General features: G+C 40.6%; 1 long non-coding RNA gene across 1 annotated transcript; it reads right to left on the bottom strand.

Annotated features, from left to right (window-relative positions):
• Positions 1 to 328: 328 nt before the first annotated feature.
• On the bottom strand, positions 329 to 4,093 carry LOC137553111 (uncharacterized). Its single transcript, XR_011027215.1, has 2 exons — positions 4,008 to 4,093; positions 329 to 762 (listed from the first exon to the last, which is right to left on the bottom strand). It is a non-coding gene; the product is annotated as an uncharacterized lncRNA (long non-coding RNA).
• Positions 4,094 to 5,737: the final 1,644 nt, after the last annotated feature.

Genomic DNA, 5,737 nt, shown 5'->3' with positions numbered 1-5,737 from the left:
CATTCACAAACACATAACAGGTAGTGACCTCCAGTGGTGAACATGGAGATTGCGGTAAACATAAATTCTCTGTGATCCTTTTGACTTCCTGCACAGGCGTTCACCTTCTCTGGTCATTCTTCTTAATAAAAGCAGGTTAAACTGTGTTTGTTTTAACCCTAAAAGCTTTTATATTTTACCTAGCTAATAGATAAATAGGAGCAACGTCAATCAAGTCTTCAAACATTTCAAGCCAGTTTTATAATTAAAATCTCTCTAACTCAATGTAATTCCATGATGGACTCTTTGCAGCCTTTTCATTTTTTTTCAGAAAATCTGCTGAGCGCCGTTGAGTGGTGGAAAATCAATTTATTTAGAATCCAAAAGAAATATAGAAATACGTTCATCTTTTCACAATAAATCTTGAAGTCACTGTAATTCCCGCACTGCGCTGTGCTGGCACACAAATATGGTTATTCTTGGGTTGTAAACATACAAATGACAGCTGTGTTTGACAATAAGAAGCCCACATAAGTGACCGCATAAAAATAAAAGCATTTCTGATTGAAGCCATCCATCTTTGCCGATGTTTGAACTGCTTGACAAGAATTTTCTCGATATGAGTATTTCCATATACCTGAGTCACACAACGCTGGTTTTCTCTTCTATTTTACACAAATATACATAAATTCTGTGCTGAGTATATTTTCTTCCTTTTCTCTACCGCTGTCGTGCTTGAAAGCTTTCCCAGAACCAGAGGAGGCTGAGATACATAACATACATCTGAGCAGAAAAAAAGCTTTTTAATACATAGCTAAGCATGTAGATAAAAAAAATGAATAGTTCAAGCAAGTCTATATTTGTTCCTATAGAATAAATGTATCAAATTGATGTCATGGGTGACATGAGTGCAGGTTTCTAGGAGGTTTCACAAGACAGTAACAAGGTATTGAGGTCCTGAGGATGGTAGCAGGGATCAATATTTGGTCCAATTCCATCTTCAAGGATCAAGGTTGGACCATACACAGTAGAGACGGTCAACACGATGTAGTGTGTATGCAAATGTAATACAAATTTTATTCAGCTTGGCACCGGGCCAATTAAAAGCACTTCCTGCCAACTCTGCCGATTCCCAGCTGCATACAATTCCCAGCTGCATACAATTTTGTTGAAAGCCAAATTTATTAGCATCTCACTGAACTCAGGCACAACAAATAAAAATGAAAAGGGATATATAACCTCTAAACGAGCACACACATACTGCATCTCACATTGCGATTTGTGGGAGCAAAATGTGAGGATAGTCTCGGCAGACTGCACATTGTGTACAAAATGGCCAGTGATCTGCAATTCGGGATTCTTGCCTTTCTGTTCACTGTTTATGTGTTTACGCAGTTTCCTTCACTTGATAAAAAGTAGATTCTAATCTTCTAGTATAAACAGTGATACACTCCAAATTAATTGGAGAGAAAAATGTCAATCCATAGCACACTGATCAATCAAAACATTAAAAGCTCATATTGTGTAGGCCTATCTTGTGTTACAAAAGCATTTCTGACCTGTCCAGGTATAGATTCCATAAACCACGAAGGTGTCCTGTGATATTTGGCATTAAGATGTTACCAGAAATTCATTTAAAGAACACCTGAAGTGAGAGGGATATGGAGGCTGCCATATTTATTTCCTTTTAAACTATTTAAAAGGAAACAAATATGGTAGCAACCATATTTCTCTCAGTTCAGGTGTACTTTAAGTCCTCTAAGTTATGCGGTGGAGCGTTCATGGATCAGACTTGTTTTTCCAGTATAATTCATGGATATTGCAGTGCAGTGCAGTTAAGATCTAGGGCATTTGGCTGGTCCGCATTATTCCATTATTCAGTGGTTCAGCTTGGCACTCATGTGCCAGTTGTAGGTGTTCGTGTTTTCAGTGGTGGATCAGGGTCAGCGTAGCCACTCTCACTGTCTGATACTCTGCATTTGACTACTAATTCCTTAGTGTCGGACATTGTCACTCCCCATTTACCCTTTACTCTCAGCTACCAAACTTATTTATCTTTTATTCACAATCTGCTCTTCCTCATCCCTACATCACCCTCCCCAAACCACACCTATCTTCTTCTTTGCCCATCCACAATCTGTCTGCTCTGCAACCAAAATGATTAATCCTTCATGTTAAAATCCACTTTAACTTTCCACCCACCTCTCACTATCATCACATGTACATAAACAGCAACCTACCTTACACCTAAGGATTTATGTCAAAGTAGCTCCTTCCAACAGAAAGGAGCAAAGCAGAAAAAGGTACTGCATTTTTTGGGACTATAAGACTCACTTCTTCTCCCCCCAAAAGTGGGGGGAAAAGTCAATGTTCCTTATAGTCCAAATGCAGGGAGTTCCTGACTTGTGAACACCTGCCAATACGAACCTACAACCCGCCGCAATGTCGGGGACTCCCTGTACTGTACCCATGCAGGGGAGGACACAGGGGGACAAACGGAGGACACAGGGACACAAAGGGGAACACATGAGGACACAAGGGGGACACAAAGGGGCATAGAGGAGAAAACAAGGAGGACAGAGGCGGACACATGGGGGACACAGGAGGACACAAGAGGAACAGAGGAGGACACAGGGAGACACAAGAGGTACAAGGGGGCATAATCCACAAGATGCTGCTTCACCATGGATGCACCAGGTTTAGTACATATTTTTCCCCTCGTTATTGTTCTCTAAATCTAGGTGCATCTTATGGTTAGGATCGTCTTATAGTCCACCTCCATATGGTTCCAGGCGCTAAAGTTCCTGTCTATACTCTCTGCGCTACTGCCATTGGTAGTGCAGAGTGTGTAGACGGGAACTCCAGTGCCACATTGAGCAGATGAGTCTGTGCCCGCTGCCTTTATTCCTCCCCGCTAAGCTCTGTAATAGTGCGAGGAGGAGAGGGGATGCAAGGGGGGATGTGGGAAAGGCGGATGGCGAAGCCTGTGGGAGCCAAGATGGCCCCTACCATGGACAGAGTTCTGGTCATTTTACTATATAAAATACACTGAAATTAAAATGACGACAGTGCAATACATCTGTTATGCAAGTAGAGCAAGTAATTATCTGCTTAAATATGTGTTTTTTTCCCTGGCATAGTATGACTAATAGTTGCACTTTAAACCAGGAATGTTATTTCTTCTATTTTTTGCTTTTTTTCTGTATTTAATATTTTAGAGCAGATTTTTTTTTGTTTCATACCACTTTAAGTAAAATGCGAGGACTTTTTTTCTGTTTTATGAAGTGCTACGATTTAGTGGATTTCTGTCAAAATTGCCCCGTCTACCACAGCAGATGGAAAACCTGTTACATGTGTTCTTCAATTGGCCCTACAGCAACAGTTCATACAAGACCCTTTACTTTCCAATCAATCACTGTCATATTTCTACATAATTCTGCTGCTGTCTGTTACAATATTTAGACGCTGATATGTCACATAACTATTTATCATGTACAATGTGTGCTGACAGAATCATAAAAAGGTCTGGAAGCAGCTGATATACTAGGCATGGAGAGTGGCAGGAAATTGTCTCCAATAGGTGCAGCCTGAGGAGGGTGATGGATTAACAGCGCAGAGATTTGTTTATTTTGCAGTTAAACATGTTGCGGATTTGTGACATCCTGTTCTACTGATAGCAATAAATCAGATGAGGAGAACATGTAATAGTCCCATAGGGTGAAAAAGCTACAAGAGCTAGTTAGCACTGTTCTGATTCTAATCATGATGTATTCATCCATGCACGCCAAGTTAGCAATGTCATGGGTAGCATAATTCATCATTTTCCTTGCTGCAGTCTCACAACATTCCAACTAGAAGCATTTTGTCATTTAATTCAGGTTGTTTTTTGTATTTCATTTGCATGCATTGGTATACAGGAATGATTTGCTACATGCCGCAGTCCCTTAAGAAAATGGATGATTTCTGTCACCAGCAATAGGCATGGGCTTACTAAAGGTTTAGCATCTAAGAAGCACGCAGTTACATACTGTAAGGACACCCCAGTCTACAAATTTAGCTGTCACATGGTTGATTGGAGTCAGCTCCGTGGCAACACCTGGGCTACAGCCAGTAAGATCTGACTACTGATGGCAGTTGACCAACCATTAGCAGACAAAGGGTGGGCTATATGGACACTGTAAATATTATAGTACTCATCATGAACACCAGTCTGAGTCTGACTGAGCTGCTAGGCTCTCCTATGGCTCATTGGAGATTAGAGGTGGCACTACACAGGTGGGGCACTGCCCCCCCAGGAATCACTGGTCTCCCTGAGTGCCCCCCCCCCCCCATTTAATAACATACAGTTGTGTCCAGGCTCCAGAAGTGTACACTGAACAGGGTAGAGTCTGTAAAAAAACTCTCCATGTCAGTTGGAGTCTATGTAGAGGTCAACTAAACAAAGGCTCTTATCTATTTACCATAAATACCTCACAATCCTTCCAAGGTTTATTTTTTTCCCTGTCATGTGCCCCATCAGCCAGCCATCGTGCCCCCTTTATGCCCCCCTCCTCAAGCAAAAAAAAATAGAAATTGGAGCCAACACTCACACTGTTGGAGATTTTTCTTTCTTTATATGCCTGAAGAAGTGGGAACCTAACCCCAAGAAATGCATTGCAATCTATGAGCATTTTGTTTATTTGAATCAATAAAATTACAATTCTTAACCTCCCCATTGAATCCCTTAATCGTCTCTATTTTTAAGCTGTTTATAATCATTTTATTTCACTTTGGTGCCTCTGATCCACATACATTCTGTTCAGATTGGCTACTTTGTAATACAAATGGAAATATCCTCTTTGCTATTAGTTGTGTCATGATGACTAGTTTTAACCTAGAAGATTTTCCTATGTAAATTTACAAAATTATGATTGTTTGCATGACTTTAAAGCAAATCTGTAGTGAAAAAAGTCATAAACTTACCTATGGAGAGGTGAGGCTTTGGATCCTATTTATCCTTACTCTCCCTCTCTCGGTCTGTTCATTACAGCATTATCCGCTGGTGAAATGACTTACCTTCAGGAGTATTTCGGGACATGAGTGCTCCCATGCATTCCGAGGGCTCACAGAGCTATATGCAACCGGTTGGTCGAATAGCTGTACTGGGGTTGACAGCGCTGGAACATGGGAACTGAGAAGGGACAGGGAAGGCTCAATAGGATGTCCAGATAGGCTGTGCAGCTCCTGCTGCCTAAGGTGCGCGATTGTGCGCGCTCCTGCCGCTTGCTGTTAGCCCCCGATCAATGAATGGGAATATACTTCCCATTCATTGATCGAAGTCCTCCGCAGAAAAACCGACTGTCTCTTATCAGAGACCGCGGTCTTTCTAGTTCCTGGAAGCAAGGACGTTCGCTTCCAGGACTTTTTGACTGGGGCCATCTTGTGGCCAAGTAGTAAACTACATCCACATACATTTTTTATTAAACAGTTACATTATCTTACATTTGAAATTACCTGTTTACCTCCCATACCAAAAATTACCCAAATACATTTTTTAATTAAAAAAAAAATTACAATAAAAAAAAAAACATAAATAGTTACCTAAGGGTCTGAACTTTTTAAATATGCATGTCAAGAGAGTATATTATTATAATTTTCTAAATAAGCTTGTAAATAGTGATGGATGCAAATTGAAAAAATGCGCCTTCATTTCTAAATAAAATATCGGCGCCATAAATTGTGATAGGAACATCATTTAAACGGTGTAATAACCGGGACA

Source organism: Hyperolius riggenbachi, chromosome 1 (assembly GCF_040937935.1).
Source record: "Hyperolius riggenbachi isolate aHypRig1 chromosome 1, aHypRig1.pri, whole genome shotgun sequence".
NCBI lineage: Eukaryota > Metazoa > Chordata > Amphibia > Anura > Hyperoliidae > Hyperolius > Hyperolius riggenbachi.
The sequence above is the reverse complement of the archived record's forward strand: the minus strand, read 5'-3'. Positions and strand labels throughout refer to the sequence as shown.